Source organism: Saccostrea cucullata, unplaced genomic scaffold (genome assembly GCF_032062105.1).
Source record: "Saccostrea cucullata isolate Sc308-1 unplaced genomic scaffold, CSIRO_AGI_Scuc_v1 ctg4423, whole genome shotgun sequence".
In the NCBI taxonomy this organism is placed as follows: domain Eukaryota; kingdom Metazoa; phylum Mollusca; class Bivalvia; order Ostreida; family Ostreidae; genus Saccostrea; species Saccostrea cuccullata.
In genome coordinates, this window is record NW_026940709.1 from 47,956 (window position 1) to 69,683 (window position 21,728).

A 21,728-nucleotide genomic window follows, 5' to 3' on the forward strand; every position below is an offset into this window, starting at 1 on the left:
AAAGTCATCGTAAGTTATCAATGAGAAATGTTTGTTCTTGTGGATTTCTAGTCAAAGGTCTTGCTAGTCATAGTTACATGGATGATGTACTGTGTTTTTATTATTACACATTAATAATGTTTTGTTAGGAATCAAAACACTAAGGGCTGTACTATACTTTAACTAACATAACAGTAAGCTGAAGTAGCATATGTATTTATGTAGATTTACTTATACTTATCTTAAGGATATGTAAGTTAAGTCTGTTTATATACCAAATTAATTATAGATCATATGCACCATAGTACATGTGCCATCTAGGGTACTGAGCCCCCTATAATATTTCTTATTTGTATCTTACATGACACCACTACTTGTTCACTCCATTGTTCTATGCATGTTATTTTATGATTAAGTGCAGTCATATGTGTACAACTTGCTGTTCTTTCTGTTGCAGGTTTCCATGTACACTGCCACCTTTTTTTTGCATTAATAAAATTATGAAATCTGAACCAACTCGTCCACACACAATTAGCAGCAATCAAGAATGATCTTCAGAAAAATATAGTAAAACCTCTTAATACGGTTTATCACAAGAAGTCCCGCTATACGAGAACATAATATTGTACGACTTACTATATTGCTTGTTCACAAGAATGGTTAGTTCGTTCCGCACTCAATTATGTAAACTGCGCTTCATTCCTTTTCTTTGGATTAAAAAAATTAAATATAAACAAAATACTTGTTAACATTCCGATAAAAACTTACACGATGCACGAACGATTCTACACGATTGGTTTGTCAACAATAACGTTCCAGCCACTGTACGCCACAATTCTCTGGAATCAGAGATTTCACCCCTACTAATGTGTTCGGATGATATTCTTTATCGCTGTTAAGTGTAGCGTAACATCCGAGTGGTCGATTTGACCTTTAACGAGACCAGTCTCGAGACCGTGCGAGATCTGCACCAGTTCCTGTAAGATTTAGACAGGAAGTAGATGTGTGTTTTGGGATTTATGCATTTAATGTAAGTACAGCTCATTTTATTTGCCTTCATTCACTTGAACATTTTTTGCACATAAAATTTGATTCAACTAGTCTTCATTTCTCGAATTCTATCACCTCAAACACATGAAACGAGAAACATTTTATCAGGTGGATTTAGAGTTATCTTCCTTTGTTTACATGCCTCCACGTGGTTGGAAAAATAAAAATCTTTTGGTGCTATAAAAATATATAGGGCTTGTCAATGCTTTTAAATTATTATACTGAATTATTTATGTTGTTCTTTGTGTTGTGAAATATTTTACCCCAGTGTTAAAAGAAGTGAAAATGATTCAATGTGCAGAAAATGTTATAGTCCGTTTTACTTCTTACAATAGCAGATACACAATTTCTCAGTTACTTCAATGAAATATACATGAAATAAACGTGTGAAGAAGTGCTCAATTAAAAGAATATAGAATGAATGTGACATTCAAAAGATTAGAAACTGTAAATGACAATGTAAACAACCCTCAAGTGATCAGCTGGTGATTATTATTCATGCGCGGATCTAGAAATTTTTCAGGGGGGGGGGGGGTGAAGAGAAAAGGAGTTTTTAATATATTCGATCAATGCATACTATCTCTGCAAGATATATTATTGTTTTCAGCGGCAGCTCACACAAATTGGTCCGACCAAAATAGTTCCATCATGATTAAGTAGATACAACATTATTGTTCATGATAAGAGTGAAGTTGTGTATTTCATACGTTAAAGAAATCAAAAATAACGTCAAAATATTATTAGAAAATCACTTTCCCCCCGAAATGCAAATAAAAAAATATCAATATTCCTACGCTCGCTCCCTCCTCAGCCTTTTTTTTTTTTACATGTTTGATAATAGAGAATATTTAGGTCATTCTTCGATTCATATTTTTTCACCGATGAATTGATAATACTATATCAACAATTGTATTAAGTACATGTTATAGTCTGTTAATTATCATACAATTAATTTCCTTTTAAGAAAAAATAAATCATTCTGTGTGCGTATATTATTAAATGACGGAATTTTCAATCCCTGGCTGGATTCTGCTCACGTGTGTACACTTTGTAAACTGTAGGGGATAAAATGTGTGGCAAAACGAGAACTGGGTCGGACATTCGGGTTCGTGTTGGAGTTCAGCATAGGCTTACCATTTTATATAGAACTTGAATAATGTAAGTAATATCTGCGACGAATACATTAGCATATTTCAGTAATTTTCAAAACAAAAAAGGTTTTCAGTTTAGAATTTTCCGATCTGGTCTTGATTTTCCTAACACGGCCATTTTAAACACAAGTTGTTGCAGATGCAAATGTTAGAACAAACTATATATAGTTCAACAGGGATTGTATAATTTTTATTAATCAGAATTCGTATTCATATGATCTAATTAAGAAAAGAAAAGTTTTGTCTGCCATCGTAACTTCTAGGCAAAACAAAACGTGTTCCTCCGAGCTCGCTGGATGCGTTTAACAGCTCCATCGCACGTGTGTAGATCAAGGCTAATGTTGGTCTTGCGGACACAGGTTCATGTAGGCCTATGTGTACCGTTTATTAGGAGACTGGGTGACCTCACCATGCTCACGAAATTTACACCAGTTCCATAACTAGGCCCTAGACATTGCAGTTTTTTTTAACGTCATTATAAACACTGATAAGCATATTAAATCTAAAAGTCGAATATCTTTGGATATGGGGTAACCCATATCTATTCTTGTTATAACTTACATTTTAAATAAACATGTACATGTAGTTAAATAACTCAATAGGATACAGGGTGCAGTGTGGTTTTAAAAATGGTAGGTTGATCAACCTCTGAAAAAAATATTCGTATCTATAGATTACCTGAAATTTTTTGAAATAGTAAAAAAAAAATCTCTGAACCTGTAAATCCTCTTATGTAAAGATTTCGAAAAGAAGTAGGGTTTCATTTTGTTATCACAACCAGATCTCTTTATATATTACAAATAAGCCTTTCATTGAACATTTTTCTTTAATAAGAACATTATACACCGTAGAAATTAGGGTATTTCTTTCTCTCTCTTATTTTGCAAATCAAAAGGGGGGAGGGAGTGCAGCAGGAACCAGTCCAAGCGCCCCCTAATAAAAAAGTCCCTGTCAAAGTGTCCCCTGATTTTAGTCAAAGTGCCCCTAACATATTTTTCATAGAAAAAAACTGCCACCAAATATTACTTTAAGATTATTAAAATTTCCTTTATCCCAGTCTTAGATGACAAACATACACTTAAACTGTAAAGTACTGGGGTACTAAGCACATGGTCAGTACTAGTAATAAGGATATGGAAATAACGAACAGTATTCAATCTCAACGTCCATTAAACAAATATACAAAACAAGAGCAGAGCAAACACGGACCTCCGAAACATCAGAGGTGGGATCAGGTGCCATGGAGGAGTGAGCATCCCCTGCTGACCGGTCACACCCGCCGTGTGCTCATTGTCATAATCAGGAAATAACGGAAAAAATCCGTAGTCAATTCAGTGTATAAATAATGCACTAACAATTGGTATGAAAAACGTCAGTCAGCATTTCATTCAATGATAAATTGTATTTGCTGACAAGGTCATTGTATCGACCATAGAATTTACGAAATGATGACTTTAAACGAGACTGTTGATATTCTTGTTTCATCAACTTGCCTGTCAATAATTTACCTCGTTTAAGAAATTGTTCATACGTAGAGCATGCTCTTGCGTATCGAATCAACTGAGATATAAATACTCCGTATGCAGGTGATGAAGGTATATTGCTGCATAAGTAAGGGAAGTTGACGATAGAAAAGTTAAAGTCATCACGTTTATCATATAGCTTGGTTGTTAGATTACCATTTGTGTCTTTTTCAAGTAAAATATCCAAGTATGAAGCAGATGTGTTGGACTCTGTGGTATCTTTTATCTCAAGCTCACCAGGATATATCGTGTCGACGTAGGAATGGAAATTATCATTATTAATTGACAATACGTCGTCGATATATCTAAATGTCGAGTTGAAGGCCACAGCAAGTGTTTTTTCTTTTCACGCAAAAGATTTTGCATAAATTCTGCTTCATATGAATATAAAAATAAGTCTGCTAATAACGGAGCGCAATTTGTACCCATGGGAATTCCAATAGATTGTTGGAATACTTGGTCTCCAAAAACCACATAGATATTGTCAATCAGAAACTCAAGCATCTTCTTGATGTCAACTTCAGAGTACTTATGTGTACAATCAGAATCTGTTTTAACAAAATAATTTTTTAAATGACCAATGACGAGGTAAGTAAACTTACGAGTTCCATTTTTGTTGAAGAAGCAGCTGTCAATTATATCAAAAAGCCTGGATTTTAATTTGTCGTGCGGAATTGTTGTGTATAAAGTTGAAAAGTCGTAAGTTTTTATGCTGTTGATTTTTGTAAAGTCTTGTGATTTCAAATTGTCCAAAAGTTCTTTAGAATTTTTAAGTATCCACATCTGATTTACACCACTTCTTGAATATATAGTTGTACAGTACTCTTGAAGTTTTTCCTTCACTACTGTCAATATTTTAGTGAGAAGTAACGAAAGAGGCTTGGTTGAACATATACTGGAACCTGCAATGTATCTTTGTTTGTAAGGATTCTTATGAAGTTTCGGAATCCAATATATATAAGGTAGTTCAAATTCATTTTGGCTCTGTGGAATATTAAAAGTATTCAAAACTGACAGGTGATTTTGAAGAATTTCTTCCTTAGAAAGAGTAGTATATGTATAAGTAGGATTACCACTCGTAGAATTAAATCCAAGTTCTTCTAAAATGCAATTAATATAATGAGCCTTACAAACGAAGACATTGTTGTTACCTGCTTTGTCGGCAGGAACCAGTACGTACTGATCGTGTAATCTATCTAATTCTTTTTTCACTTCTGGTTTATTGAACACAGAAGGATAGATGGTTTTCACTTTGCCCCTCAATCTTTTAATACGTGACTTTAACATGGATCTGATACATTTAATCCATTCTGACAAGGTGTCGATGTCTTCTTTTTCATATCTAGCCCATCGTCTGGCGTAATTTTCAACAGAATCCATAATATTTATGAAATTCTGACGCCAGTTGAAGGATCGGGGTTCCCTATATTTAGGACCTTTTAAAATAAGTGATCTAAGGTCCTCATTACGAACTATATTTACGTCACCTGTAATAACGTGTCCAGCAGGACTATAGTTATAGGGCGAAGAAGAACATGAACACGAAAGGGGATTATTTTTCAGATAGTCGATATCCAGGCCATGTAAAGTATTTTTGTAATTGAAAAGTTTGGAAGCAATGGTCGATGTATATTTGTAGGAAATACAAGGCGTAGTCTTTAACTTGAAATATGGTGGAATATAAGACTGGACCCTTTTGTGATTAAGAATATTACTAATATTTACCGCGTCAATTCCTTTATTGGCATATTGAAGTTTAAGGAAAAGACGGATTGTTTTAGCTGCATTTTCTTCCGTGAAACGTGCGGGTTTAAAAAAGCCTATGATGTGCAATATCCATAATCACAGAACCGAGCCTATATTCAGGTGTCGAGGAATCTAAATTTGGATGTTCCTTGGTCTTTTCAAGAAGACTATTTAAAAGTTTCAAAGGGACAGAGTAAAGTTTGGTTCGAATATGATGTAGACCTAACTGTTGATTTACATAAGGTAGTAATGAATCAAAAGAGACGTCGTGTATTGCAGGTTTATTGTACGAACGATGTCCATGACTACCCTTACGTCTCTGAGTATTGTTAAAAAGTCCCATCACATTTACATTATTACACTGTGGGCTTGTTAGATTTCCTACACTATCGACATTGTCATTACATCCATAGGGAAAGGCTGTCCCTAGTTTCCTAATCCAAACTTCTTCACGTTGTCTACGGAAAGGTGTACTCAAAGATGGACTATTTGTGTGGTGATAAATCTTTTCCAGAATTCTAACTTTCATTGATAAAATAGAATGATCAGGTGAATTAAAATGTTTATATAAAAGCTGCTGACCACCATGATTTATTTGAAATCGATGACCTGATATTCTTTTGTTAAGCGTAAGTAATTTGATTGATTAATTATTATGCCTGGAGTGATGAAAGTATTCCAAAAAGTCTGTCAAATTCTTAAAAACATAGTTGTTTCACACTCATGATGGTTTGTGTCAGTGTCCCTTGTGCAAAAAATATAATTGCTTTAATAAATTCTCAAATAATTTTATAATATTTTAGATGTTAATGACTAAAATGATTGATCATTATCGAAATAAAATATCTCTTACAGACATGATGAAAAAAGGCTATAATTAATCTTCATAGGATATATCATAGGATATGGAGATAACGAACAATTTTCAATCTCAAAGTCCATAAAACAATACAAAATAGGAGCAAAGCAAACACAGACCTCCGAAACATTAGAGGTGGGATCAGGTGCCATGGAGGTGTGAGCATTCCCTGCTGACCGGTCACACCCACTGTAAGCTCCTTGTCATAATAGTGAAATAATGGAAAAATCCATCGTCAATTCAGTGTTTAAATAATGGACGAACAATTTGTATGAAAAATGTCTGTCAGCATTTTAAGATTTACATATTGTAAATCAATTGTAAATCAATATGATTTACAATATGTATATCAATATGATTTACAATGTGTAAATCAACTTTCAGTCACTTTTCTTGGCTTTACAGCATTTTAAGTCACAAAGTACATTATGTAGTATTATTTGATAATAAGGACTTTCAAGTAGGCATAATTCTGCTTCAGGCATAATTTTAGTTTTTAGGTGTCATTTATTTTTCCAGGGGTAGCTTCATTGCATTTTTTCGCCTCAAATCCCTGCTTGACAAAGACTGGTTTGAGTGTCTGCTCTAGAGTCGGGAAGTAAGGAGTCAATCCTTACATCACATGTTCAAATCCCACTGTGGGATTTTGGAGACAGTCCTTCGGATGAGACTGTATAAACTGAGGTCAGTGTATGTCAAGTGTACAACAAAACTATATGCATCATATCTATCATGTTTGTTTTAGAGGGAGCTAGTATCAAAACCCCACCTCCCCACCTGAATCTGTCTACCTGTTTTATAATTTTTGTGATAAATAAATGTATGTGCCTGCCGCATGTAGTTATCATCATGAACATTCAATAAACAGTGATAAATAAAGGAAAAATAATCTTTTGCAAAGCACTTAATAGCACAATATTATGGCCAACTGATTACTAATTTAACATGTTCAAATCCTATTTATATACACGTACAATTTAATTTTGCAAAATTTGTTTTGTAAACTTTGCTTATATTAGGTATTTAAAGTCATTGCCTTATACTGGAGGGACAAGCTCACTTAGAGACAAATTTTAAAGATTTAACCTTTGAAAATGATGAATAACATCTACACCAAATAAATTTACTTTTAGCATCTAACATTTGAATTTTCATATGCAAATTAATATATAATGTTGTACAACTTTTGCCTTCATGTTGATTAACTTTTAACACTGAGCCTTAACTTTCAGGTCTCTTATATCAATATTCTGAGTCCGCCAGTCGCCCATGAAATACAGGGGTTGTACAGAGATTTGGACAATCTATCATCTACAGGATGAAGTCAGGATCACAAACAAATAAGAAAATCTGTTCAAGAACTTCAAGAAACTGTCCACTGAGACATAAAAACATGTACAGAGGCTATTTCAAAATACACACAAAGCAGGATTTGTCAAAGTTGTAAGACCCTAGGGCCAGAGGCTCAAGGGATTTTCTGATCAAAATTTGTCTGTTGTATATTCATGTACTTATCATGCTTATTGTGAGTATTGTTGCCCTTGTTGTCATCTTTGTATATAAACATTAACATTCTCCACTGGGCCACTTTCAACCAATTTAAGGCACAAAGTATTCTTGAACAAGAGAATAAATATGATAAAGGTTATAAGAAAAAAGGTTTAAAGAAAATGTAATGCCTCTTTCCTAAGGATAGCCCAGACATGAATGCTGTCTTGACATGTAAACATGTAGCATCATTGCCCTGGAGGATTGGGTACAAAGCCCCGAAAGGTAGGGCGACAAAAAAAATAAAGATTTTAGCTCATCTGAGGAAAAAACTCAAGTGAGTTTGTCTTATCACCTGTTGTCTGGCCCAGAAAAACTGAAATTTATGTTAAAGCATCCTAGGGTAGTGTATATTGTAAATTGTTCAAATCTTGAGACCCGGGGTAGGACTGGGCCACAATATTGAATCAAAATTTTACATAGAAATATGTAGGAAAAAAACTTTAAAAATCTTCTTCTCAATTAAGAACCACTGGGCCAGAAAAGCTGAAACTTATATGAAAGCATCCTACATTGTCCTAGGGTAGTGTAGATTTTAAATTGTTCAAATCATGACCTCTTGGGATAGGGCGAGGCCACAATAGGGAGCACAAGTTTTGAATTGTAAGATATTGGAAAATACTTTAAAAATCTTCTTCACAGTAACTACTGGGCCAGAAAAGCTGAAACTTTTGTGGAAGCATCCATGGTTAGTGTAGATATTAAATTTTCCAAATTATGAACCATGTGGTAGGGTTGGGTCACAATATGTATTACATGTACTGTACAGTGGGGGAATGACTGGTAAAGAACAGCATGGTCAAAGCTACTCAGGTGAGCGATTTGGCCCATGGGCCACTTGTTTAGTATTAAGTGTACACATGTATATTGAGTATATTCAATGTTTTGTAGTTGAATATGGAAATTATTTCATGTGTGGGACAGGATATTTTGTCTCATTAGTGAAATAAATTCCATATTATTCAAATATGAAACATTGAATTTTCTGTTTATTACATTTTCTTTGATTTTCCCTTTGTCTACCTCTTTTTTGTAATGTAGTCATACGCTACATGATGTCATAGTTGAGCGGTCGATACGTCAGCTTAAACTAAAGTGAAAAACATTGTAAACATAAATTTCAGCAATTAACATATTTGGGGAATGTTCGCAGTCTTTATCTCTGTCAGAATGGTTTATTAACTTGTTCTCAATCTTATAACAGGCCAAGGAATATTTTTTACAACATTCCTAATTCCTCAATCTTATAACAGGCCAAGGAATATTTTTTACATCATTTCTTGTAATGGTAAAGAAAATCTGGAGTTTTCTCGCACTTCTGGTATTTGTCACACTGTGAAAGAATATCATTTTATTTAATGAATAAATTACAGTATTTCACTGTTTAAAATGTAATAAATTGGTGTATCTAATGTACATCTCAAAATTCTCAAAACACAAATGAATTTTTTAGCTGTAAGTGCTTTCTGTTACTTCATGGCTTTTTAATTCAGACAAATACAAAATTCAGTACTGAAGACAATATTCCGTATTCATTGATAAATTTATTATACATGACCTTCTTAACTTCCTTGACATCAGAGAATGGAAACTAACATTATAATACACACTATTTCAAATGCCTTAATATTTCACTCTATTTTATAGGTGTTTTTGACAAAGAAGGTTTAAAACCTTTGTGGACATGGATTTTGAAACTTCTTAAAACTCTGGAAGGATGAGGAAAAGGAAAGTGGCATTGAAATGGAACATGTTGGACAGGGTTATCACGGTAATGTTGATTTTGAACATCCATGCAAAAATTTGGTATGATATTGCATATTACAGTGTATATTAAGAAAAGTTCAACACATGCATTCATTATCTGACATGTATTTAATGTATGCCCTTTGTCCACAAAGAAATTTTTAAATCTTTTTATGAGGCTGATTGTATGAAATGATAGATAAATCGGCAGAATGCTTCACTTTTTTCTTATTTATTTAATTCGAAAATGAACATATGAAAATGTACATGTCACATTGGGGAAGATTTTCAGTATTTTTAAATTGGATGTTGGAATTTGTATCTTAAATGGGAAGATGGCTTTTCAAAGAACATTTAGGTTTTGATTGAGATCAGGCCGTAAGTGCCGGGCATAGGCCTAAATTTGCAGCCCTTCACCGGCATTGGTGACGTCTCCATGTCAGTGAAATATTCTGGAGAGGGACATTAAACAGTATATAATCAATCAATCAATCACCCCTATATACTGATTTGACACTGGCTGCATATAGTTTTTACACAGAAATATAATCTTACTTAATATTGTGACTTCTTTTTTGAATGACCCTAACCTAGGGATTAGTCACACTTTTCCTGTGTAGAATGTTTAACATGTTAAAAGAAAATATGGTTGTATTTTACTTTCAATTGACATGTCTCAGAGAAGCATCATGGTCCATATAGGCTTTTAGTCAATTATAAATCTGAGTACATTTTACACAATTTATTGTGCGATTATATTAAAAGTTATTAAATTTTATGCATACAACAACAGACTGATGTGATGACAGCATATCAGCACTGCCTTAAGATTGGAGTTGAGACCTTGTATTTTTCACACAGAAAATAAAGAAAAGTTGCTGAATGAAACAGATACTCACAGAAGCAAATGTAATGAGCCCAAAATAATTGTGATCAATTTTGAATGATTTTATTCTCTGGTTGAAATGTTATTGAAATGATACATACTGATCCAATTTTAGAAGTGGTTGACAATGAATACTAAGTAATTTGTTGTATATAAGTATAATGGCTTATTTTAAAACTGTATAAAGCTTATAATTTTTATATCAAATGTAATGATATTGTGTAGGAATCAATTTTTTTAAGGATAAAAGATGTATTTTTTTTCAATCAGAATTTCCTAAAAAGACTTTCTAATGTAAATACATGTATGGATATTAGAAGATTTTAATATTTTCTTTTACTGTCATTGAAATACTGTAATAATGAACTGCAATTTTACACAAAAAATGTTTTAACTTGAAAGTTTCAAATTTCAAGGTTTTATGTAGTTTGAATTGTGGCTCATATTGCTTTTTATTGAACTATCTCCCTTAACCTTAGATTTGTTGTGCATTCTATGTAATAAATTTAATTTTGGAACATATGGGGAAGGTCTTGTTTTGAACTCTGTTGATTTTAATTCAAGTAGAGTAAATGTGTTTAATAAATGTACCACTCTGATTAAAACCAGATCCTTGATTCACTCCTTTGTTTTTTTTATTGTCTCTACCTCATGTAGCGACAATGAAAAAACAAAGGAGCGGATCGAGGATCTGATTTTAATCACATTGATATATGTACATGTATGTCTGTGAAAATAATTGATCTTCCCACAGAGTTATTTCCCTTGTTCACAATGTAAAAAAAAATATGAATGATATATGCACGACTGTTTTACAAAAAGCAAAGAGATAAATTTATTTTATATGTTTTATTTCTAGAATCTGCTTTTCTTACAAGTATTAATGATGTTGAAATAAACTGTGCTAATATTAAAAAATATTTTTATATCATTGGAGCTGTGGCCAGAAGTGTTTGGCTAATACAGCTAGGGGTTTAAAATATTTCAGAGTGAGATTAAAATACAGAAATATATTTTATATGGTAAAACATATATTTAGAAAACATCTTGTTGGTTCTTTTTTCAAGTATGATCTCAGTTTAAAGGAACTGGATCCAGTTGTATCAATATTTAAACTGTTGATACATTTGCGTCCTGGGTGTAAAAAGAGCTTACATGTACATGTATATTTTCTGGATATTTATTTAAATGCTTTTTGGTCCATGAAAAAGGCACAATGTGAAGAAATGTGAACATTTTTATCCAAACTTGACTTTTATCCAAACTTAACATTGGGGACAGGGATAATATACATGTACTAAGTATGTGTAAGAACATGATCAAATGACACCTACATGTAACAGTCAGCTACATTTAAAAGGGTTATGTTTTTAAGTATGCTAATTTATTCTAGGTATGACTAGGAAATTAGATTTGTGTGTTTGTGTTTTCATACATGTTTTTTACCCCCCCCCCCCATCCATGCCTTCAATAAAAATATCCTAAGTGTTCTGGAAAATTTATTAAACCCTAGAGATAGGGTTTAAAATAAAGAAATATGAAAATGGGAGAAAAAATATTGAGAAGCAGGATGGATGGATCTCATCCCTCCTTTCCAAATAAAATGAAGTTGGAAAAAAGAGAAGAACTTGTGTTTGTTTCAAAGGGGGGGGGGGGGGGTTAATTTCCTGCATGTGTAACCAACTTGACATGTTTAGGGATCCAGGTTCTGAGTTTCTGAGTCATTTAGATTACATGTAATTCATGATCAGTACTCATAGAAAAATATTTTTGTATCATTGAATATTAATTTGATATATACTTATAGCACTAGCTCTGAAATCAAAAAAATTCCAAGCCCCCCCCCCCCCCCCCGCCACTTCCATGCCCGAATGGATTTATTGGATAATGGAGCCCTAAGTATTAAATGTTCCTGAACCATGATGACGAAAATATTGTTTACATTTGATGTGTATCTTTACAGTGTAACTGTATAAAGGAATTGCTCATAACTGGTTTGTCAAGATCTGAGTTGTATAAAGAAAACAGACTATAGGTGTGAGCACTCTCCTTTACTGCGAACCTAATGACCTTTGACTAGTTCAAGAGGAACCACGTGATGTAAATTTAAATAACAATAACATTAGTAGGGGTGGATTTGGTATGAGTTTACTCAATGTAAACATTTTAACGAGGACATCATTTTAGACAAGATTGAAGCCGTGCAACAATCCAGAAAGGATTTCAAACTAGGCGACGGGGGCATGGAATTTGATATGTTTCGGGTCAAGTATCCCGAGGGAAGTGGTGGAGACAGAACCAAACATTTACAAGTGAATAAGGAGACTTTTTAAGAACAATAAAAGAGCCATCGTTCGGATCGTCAATCCTTGGGATAAATTTTGTTTAGCTAGAGCCATCGTCGTCACTCGATTACACAGTCAAAAACCCGAACATCCAGACCCCGAATGGGAAAAACAATGGAAACGCATGAGATTAGGAGATAGGCAATCCTTAGACCAGAAACGAGAAACCATAGCCATCAGGGATAAGGCCGAGTGTGATATCACTCAAGCTTGTTGATATGCAGAGTGGACGAAATTACAACAGATGTTAGCTCCTCAGTATCGACTGAAAATATTTTAGTTCAAGTCTACTTCGACTTAACTCACCTTAGAGCGCATCTTCAAAGGCTGGGGGTATGGAACTTGTTTGAACATATTGTTAGATGACCATCATTACGATGCCATCCTATCCATGCCGGGAGTAACGGGGAACCCCTATTACTGTGATCATTGCGACGTGGGGTACAGGAATGTCACAGACCATCGCTCCAATTGTTCTCATCGCTGTACCTATTGTTTAGGACAACACCCTAAATGTCCCGATGAAGGGATCGAGATAAAATATCGGGAATGCCATGGAATGTTTAAGAACAGGACCTGCTACGAAAATCATTTAAGACCCCATAGTAAGAAGACCACCACTACTGTCTGCAATTTAATGGAACAATGCGAGAAGTGTCAGTCCTGGATACCTAAGAAATTATTCCCTCATCACAAATGCGGAGGACAGAAACAGTGTAAGATCTGTAAGAAAATCGTCGATACCGATCATCAGTGTTACGTACAACAGAAGCACCAGAAGAAGAAGGGGAACGACACATTACAGTTTTACATCTATTTCGATTTCGAATGCACTCAGGAAACCGGCATTCACATCCCTAATCTGTGTGTGGCACACCGCGTCTGTCAACATTGCGGTCACTTACCCATAGACCAACCCTGTCCTCATTGTCAACACATGGGACCCCGTCAGCACCTATTTCAAGGACCAGACACCTTAAAGAAGTTCATGGACTGGTTATTACAACCCACAACAGGTACCAAGAATTCCACTTTAGTTCACGACGAGGCCATCATTCATATTTTTCAATGACCTTTCATTGATAAATTTATTGTGAAAGTCATCTTGTCCTGCCCCGACTTGATTTCTAATGAGATCATGCATAGCTCGTAAATCATCATCTGTTAGTAAATTATCGACTTCTCGAAAGTTAGCATCGGCAATGTCAGAGAAATCAAAAGAAATCGATTTAATATCGTCTGCCACAAGGCTAGTATCTCCGTGAAACGAAGAATCTGTAATGTCGTTGAAATCGGTCGAAGATGTACTGACAGTTCTACGTGAATGATGCATCGGTGTCGATACCTTCTCCCAGTCCATGTCATATATTTGATAAAAAAGGGCTTGTTCTCGAACGGTAGATCTACAGTATTAATAAATACAAGACACTCAATAAAATAAATAAACATTATGAATTGAATAAGCAATATTAAAGTCCAGAGAAATGAGAAATAATAAGGAAACTCTTACTGACTTTATCAGACCAAAGTTAACTCTCAACTTGTTTCAGTTTCTTTTTTTTTGGGGGGGGGGTTAATTCTCAAAGGGGGGGTTAAAGCCCGTCATTTGTCCAATTGTAAATTTTCCATCATTTATTTTTTTTACTAGATAAATATATTTAGTTTAGTACACGACCCTTTTTTTCATTTCATTTCCGTGTGGACATGAAAATAAAATACCATTCATTGAAATTCAAAAATGTTTAACATTAAATTAATACACACTCACTCACACACATACACAAAAGTCAAGCGAAATAAATACGAAATTCTTAGGCACTTTCACCAGAAAAGAGTTACCTCTCTTTACCTTACCCGTTTTTTTTTTTTTTTGGGGGGGGGGGGGTTTGTTTTAAATTCGAAAACGTTGCATATTAATTTTTTTAGGGGGGTTGTATTTTAAAATCTGTTATTAATTTTGCTCTAAAATACTTTAATCAATTTATTTTTGTGAAACACTTTAAGTACACTTAGATAAGTACTCGAATTTTTGTTTATTTCTTCGTATGTCTCTCGAGTTTCAAATCGGACGTTACAATAAAGCAGTTATCTCTCTTCTCCTGTGTTTTTTTTTCTTTTTTGGGGGGGGGATGTAATTTCTCAGGTTAATTTATGATTCAGTTTCTATGTCAATAAAAAAAGTAATTTAATTACATACCTGACATTTTCCTTTTCATGTAATATCTCATGAACTGCCATTCTATCATATTTGTCAAACATTAAATGACAAAACCCACACTGATACATTTTGTTAAGGCTAATAAAAACATTCCAAGCAAAATAGTCTTCAGTGTTAAGATCACATCATCGAACTATGATACTGAATTTAATATTAACATCTAACATTTTAATACGAGCCTATTTTTTTTTCATTGGCTGCCTCTGACGATGCAGGACAAACATCTTCTTCAAAAGTGACAAGAATATCCAATATAAATAAAATAATTGTATCGATTTCATGATTCTTCATTTTGCAATTCATAAATTTTTAATGATCACCTTTTCATTGTTCATTAACCATACATTCACCTTAAATTCAAACCATGTTCACTTTAAATTTTAATGTTTTGAATTATTTTACAAAGAGACCTTTTTTTAAAAAAAAATATCTGCCCAATATCACCTTAGTATCAATTTTATGTACAGGGTACATCACTTGAAAATTTTTAATCTCACTTTCACAATAATTCACTCAATTCTTACAACACCTTTAATATAAAAAAGTTATAATGATTTTTATCACTTCTTGATTTCTGCACTCTCTCTTTAAACCTGTATAAATTGCAAATTTCAGTTTGCATTCATCTTTAACAAAAAATAACCAGCAGAAATGTTCCTTTTAGTGTATCTTTTTTTTTGATGTTGAATTGAAGGAAATTTTAAACAATAAATCATTTCATATATAATCTGTATCATCATCTTCGATCTTTTGTTAGTTGCTACTTCCATTTTGATTTTCTTCTTGTATGTTTTTATCATTACTTGTATGCCCTGATGAACCTCAAATTGATATCAATGGGATCGGAGATGACTTTAATATAAAAACAATGCTATACACTTATTTAATTTACAGGTCCCTTACTCCTGGTGTGTGGAGGAGACGGTTGGAGGGGGGGGGGGGGGTTGGTGTGGCCTGCGCCGTCAGTCATGGTGGATTCCATTGTAGTAGGCCTACTACAATCGCACGCTCTGGACTCAAAGAAGGGTCGAGGTGTCAAGAAAATTGGCTAACGTGGAGGCTCCGGGCGCGGCGGAGCGGGGGTGCGTGGCGGTGAAAGTGCCAGCCGCTTCCTCACCGTCATCGGTATCGGGTTGGACTCCGGGGGGGGGGGGGGGCTCCCTCCTGCGGGCCCTGTACCTGCGTCATCTCTGCAAGAGATATCGCAGACACAAGGACACCGCGACGAAAATAACCAGTACCAAGGCCGTCTGCAAGAGATATCGCAGACACAAGGACACCGCGACGAAAATAACCAGTACCAAGGCCGAAACTGCGATGTCGTAAGCATCAGTAACTGGAAATATAAGAAAAATAGGTTGAAATTACAAATTAAATTTTAAATAACCTAAGCAGTATATCAATAAAAACGATAAATATTTATTAAATTTTTCTTATTTCATTCATAAAATTGATAACATACATAAAATATTATTTGATTAAGAAAATGAATCACAAGATGATATTACATTAAAAATAATTGGGTTTTTTTCTCTTATTTTTTAAACATCTTTTTCGATATAATTTTTATACGATTTTTTTTATGGGTCATTATTGTTACTAAAATCATATTAGTCATCTATTGTATGAATTTCATTTCAATTAAATACATGCTTACACGAAATATAAGACAAGAATATTAAATATTCCATTAATTTGTATCATCGTGCAATATACCCAATGCGTCGGTGGTATCCGAGTCGTCGTCACCTGAAGTTCCAATGGGGAACCGGAGTGAGTTATCTTATCTTGCGCCGTGAGAGGTCGCCACAGGAAAATGCGGTCCAACACAAAACAGCTGATAATGGCATCTCTTCATGTTATCAGTATCAGTATTCTTGAAGAAAGCGAACTTGTTTTATATTGTCTTAGGTGGAAATTGATAACAATGGCAACTAATTTTGGTTCAATGACTATTCCTGAATTACGAAAGGAACTCGAAAAATTTGGGGCAAAAAAATCGGGACGAAAAAGAGAGCTTGTAGAAAGGTACGTACACAATGTTTTTCATAGCAATGATTCGTGTTTTACTTAAATACTGACGTGATTATTAAATTCAGCATGAAGTAAGGAAGACGTAATTTGGAAAAGACAATTATTTAATTCAGGTGATAATTTTACGCGACAAAGCTTATTGCAGAACTTAACTAGCTGGTTTTACGATATAGCCCGAATTTCCTAGGCATTTTTCTACGGGGCATACATTAAAGATAAACGCTATTTTTTATGATTTTCTAGCAATTTTTCAAATATATGCCTCTTTGAATATATTTTAGAAACAATGGTTAACATGTTTAATTTTGTTTTGTAGAAAAATTGTCAAATAGGCACATTATATGTATCAATGTTATACATTTTCAACAGCTTATTTGTTTTTATATACAGGCTTGAGGCATACACACGCAATGCTCACTGCTCCAGGACAGACCTTACTGCTCAAGATTATGTGATGGTCCTACCTGATCCTCAAAAATATGAAGATCTGAACAGTGACAAGAATTTTCCTGGGTGCAATATGGATAATATTACAACATACTTGGCACAGTTCAATAAAAATTTAGAATCCAAAGCAAAGAATTTGTACAACGATGGATTTATCAAGTACATCCGTACCACTGAAAACAATGCCCTACGGTATGTTAGGAGTTCCATTAGGGCAGAGATGTCGAAGTCTGTAGTTTATACGATAGATATTGTAATGGAAAATGATGGCAATATTGCAGAATGTCAGTGCGAGTGTGCAGCAGGAATGGGACCTCTAGCACACTGTAAACATATATGCACAGCACTGTTTGCATGCCTTTCGTTCAAAACACATGGATCTGTGAAAACAGAACAAACATGCACACAAAGGCTGCAAACATTTCATAGAGTGAGGCCACATAGAGGAACCCCTTTGAAAGCGAATAACCTGGACATGCCTGGATGTGATGAAATTTGTAATTTTGCAGATGGATTTGATCCTAGGCCTGTCGCGTATAGGAATAATCCAGGATACAAGTCTTACTTCCAGAATGTATGCCTTTCGTATCCAGGAGTAAGCAAGACCCCTATATTTCAAACTTTTCCTCCAGCAAACATGAGGGGCATTGATGTGGACCATGACTACTTCACTCTTCAAGGAAGTTATGCATATTTAAACAAAATAAATGTTTCACAGATTACAGAAGAAGAGGCACAAATTCTGAATTTAAATACAGCAAAACAGGCTGCATGTAATATGTGGCATGAAGAAAGATGCAAGCGTCTGCACTCTTCTGTGTTTGGCAGAATTTGCAAAATGACGGATAGAACAGACAAAGTAAAATTAGCAGAGACACTTGCTACAAATCAGCGCAAACCTTATTCTGCACGAATTCTTCATGGACAAAAGTTTGAAAAAGTTGCAATAAAAAAATTCCAAGACATAACTGGACGTACAGTGTATGACACAGGAATATGTGTAAGCCTTACAAACCCTTATTTGGCTATTTCAGATCTTATGAAGATTGTCATTGCTCAAAATAAATTTTAAAGATTAAGGTGCATTCGATTTTTAGCTCTTCTGAGCCAAAGGCTCAAAGAGCTAATGCTATGGCCATTTGTGCGGTGTGCGTTAACTTTTTAGAATATGGGCCATAACTCAAGAACCCTTTGGCCAATCAGTACCAAATTTGCCACAGAGGGTCCTTGGCCCAAGGGCTACCATTTATACTAAAATAAGGGTTTGGACCCTAAAACAAGGGGAGATAATCAGGAAAACAAAACAAAAAGTACTAGTTGCCAAAAAATCTTCTTCTCCAGAACCGCCAGGCAGATTTTCACCAAACTTACATACAAGGATCAGGATATGTTGAAGATTCAAAATTGTTTAAGGCATGACCCTGGGGCAAAGGGCGTGGTCTCAAGGTCACTTTAAAGTTGACCTAAATTTACAATTAATAAAAATGTTTATATTTTGCTTACTATAAGGGCTAGGATCATCAAATCTTGTAAGTTGATGCATCTTAGGACTTCACATCACGTTAACTCAAAAGTAGGTCACTGTGACCTACTTTTTAAATTTTGCGGGCATTTGTTTTCAAATTGATTTGAAGGCATATTTTGGACACTTTAAGGTCTATGATCATGAAACTTAGTCAGTTGATGCATCTTGGGTCCTCGAACAACGTCAACTTAAAAGTAGGTCACCGTGACCTACTTTTTGAACTTTATGACTTAACCTTTTTAAAACATTTTATCCCATTATTTCAGGCACTGAAAGGGTTAGAATCATCAAATCTTGTAAGTTAGTGCATTTTGGGACCTTAAAACGTATTTAAAAAAAGTAGGTCACTGTGACCTACTTTTAGAATTTTGCTGGCATATGTTTTCAAATTGTGTAAAAGGCATATTGTGATTCCCTTTAGACCTAAAATCATCAAACTTGGTTAGGAGATGCATCTTGGGACTCTAAAAAATGTCAACCAAAATGTAGGTCACGGTGACCTACTTTCGGCATTTTATGGCTATATTTAAGTATCTCCGGTACTTATTGGCTTAGAATCATCAAACTTTGTGAGTTGATGCAGCTTGGGTTTTCGAAGAGTGACGACTAAAAATTAGGTCATGGTGACCTACTTTTGACATTTTATGGCTATATTTAAGTACCTCTGGTACTTATTGGCTTAGAATCATCAAACTTTGTGAGTTGATGCATCTTGGGTTTTCGAAGAGTGACGACCAAAAATTAGGTCACGGTGACCTACTTTCGACATTTTATGGCTATATTTAAGTATCTCCGGTACTTATTGGCTTAGAATCATCAAACTTTGTGAGTTGATGCAGCTTGGGTTTTCGAAGAGTGACGACCAAAAATTATGTCACAGTGACCTACTTTTGACATTTTATGGCTATATTTAAGTATCTCTGGTACTTATTGGCTTAGAATCATCAAACTTTGTGAGTTGATGCATCTTGGGTTTTCGGAGAATTTCGACCAAAAATTAGGTCCCAGTGACCTACTTTCAACATTTTATGGCTATATTGAAGTATCTCCGGTACTTATTGGGTTAAAATCATCAAACTTTGTCAGTTGATGCATCTTGGATTTTCGGAGAGTGGCGTCCAAAAATTAGGTCATGGTGACCTACTTTTGACATTTTATGGCTATATTGAAGTATCTCCGGTACTTATTGGCTTAGAATCATCAAACTTTGTGAGTTGATGCATCTTGGGTTTTCGAAGAGTGACGACCAAAAATTAGGTCACGGTGAACAACTTTCTGCAATTTATGGCTATATTTAAGTATCTCCAGTACTTATTGGCTTAGAATCATCAAACTTTGTGAGTTGATGCATCTTGGGTTTTCGAAGAGTGACGACCAAAAATTAGGTCATGGTGACCTACTTTTGACATTTTATGGCTATATTTAAGTATCTCCGGTACTTATTGGCTTAGAATCATCAAACTTTGTCAGTTGATGCATCTTGGGTTTTCGGAGAATGTCAACCAAAAATTAGGTCACAGTGACCTGCTTTCAACATTTTATGGCTATATTGAAGTATCTCCTGTACTTATTGGGTTAGAATCATCTAACTTTGTCAGTTGATGCATCTTGAATTTTCGGAGAGTGACGTCCAAAAATTAGGTCACTGTGACCTACTTTTGATATCTTATGGCTATATTTAAGTATCTCCGGTACTTATTGGCCTAGAATCATCAAATTTTGTCAGTTGATGCATCTTGGGTTTTCGGAGAATGTCGACCAAAAAGTAGGTCAAAATGACTTACTTTTGAATATTTCAGGTATTTATTGGCTTACAATCATCAAACTTAGTCAAGAGATGCATCTTTGGACTCTGAAAAATGTCCACTAAAATGTAGGTCATGGTGACCTACTTTTGACATTTTTTGGCTATATTTAAGTATCTCTGTTACTTACTGGCTTAGAATCAACAAACTATGTCTGTTGATGCATCTTGGGTTTTCAGAGAATGTCAACCAAAAATTAGGTCTAGGTGACCTACTTTCTTCATTTTATGGCTATATTTAAGTATTTTAGGTATTTATTGGCTTAGAATAATCAAACTGTGTCAGTTGAGGCATTTTGGGTTTTCCAAGAATGTAGACCAAGAAGTAGTCCTAATTGGCTAAGAATCATCAAACTTTGTCAGGTGATGCAACTTTGGTCTTAGGATACTTAGGGTTAGAGGCTTCAAATACTAGTGATAGGTTGTACAATTTATCAGAAGAGCGATTCAAGGCCCTTGGGCCTCTTGTTGTTCATTTTAATGCACCAAGTTAGAAAGCCAACATCAAAATATAAAACCCAATATTATATATATGTAATGAAAACAATTTATTTACTATGCATATGATGGGGCAATACAAGTTTTAAAATTGCATAACATAAAACAGACAAAAGTTATATAGGAGGACAGCTTTGTCTCTGAGCTATTCATTGGTTCAATTAAAATTTTAAAAGTTTTAGCAAGACCAATGATTCGCTCAATATGCACCCTTTTGCTCGAAATTTTTCTGTCTTGAACTACAGTTGCACAAGACATTCAGTTCTTTTTTTTAAAAAACGTAGGTGTATTTATCTGAATATTTTTATGAACAAACATGTCTTGCACATTGAATCCTTTATCAGCCATGATAGAGTCACCAGGATCACA

General features: G+C 34.5%; 1 long non-coding RNA gene across 3 annotated transcripts; it reads left to right on the forward strand.

The window, feature by feature from the left end:
* Positions 1-838: 838 nt before the first annotated feature.
* LOC134256034 (uncharacterized) lies at positions 839-9,628 on the forward strand. 3 transcript variants are annotated; one of them, XR_009989652.1, is made up of 4 exons: positions 839-1,009; positions 6,352-6,499; positions 7,541-7,751; positions 9,504-9,628. It is a non-coding gene; the product is annotated as an uncharacterized LOC134256034 (long non-coding RNA). The 3 variants fall into 3 exon arrangements; XR_009989651.1 differs by lacking the exon at positions 6,352-6,499; XR_009989653.1 differs by lacking the exons at positions 839-1,009; positions 6,352-6,499 and adding an exon at positions 6,944-6,992.
* The last annotated feature ends 12,100 nt before the right edge of the window (positions 9,629-21,728 follow it).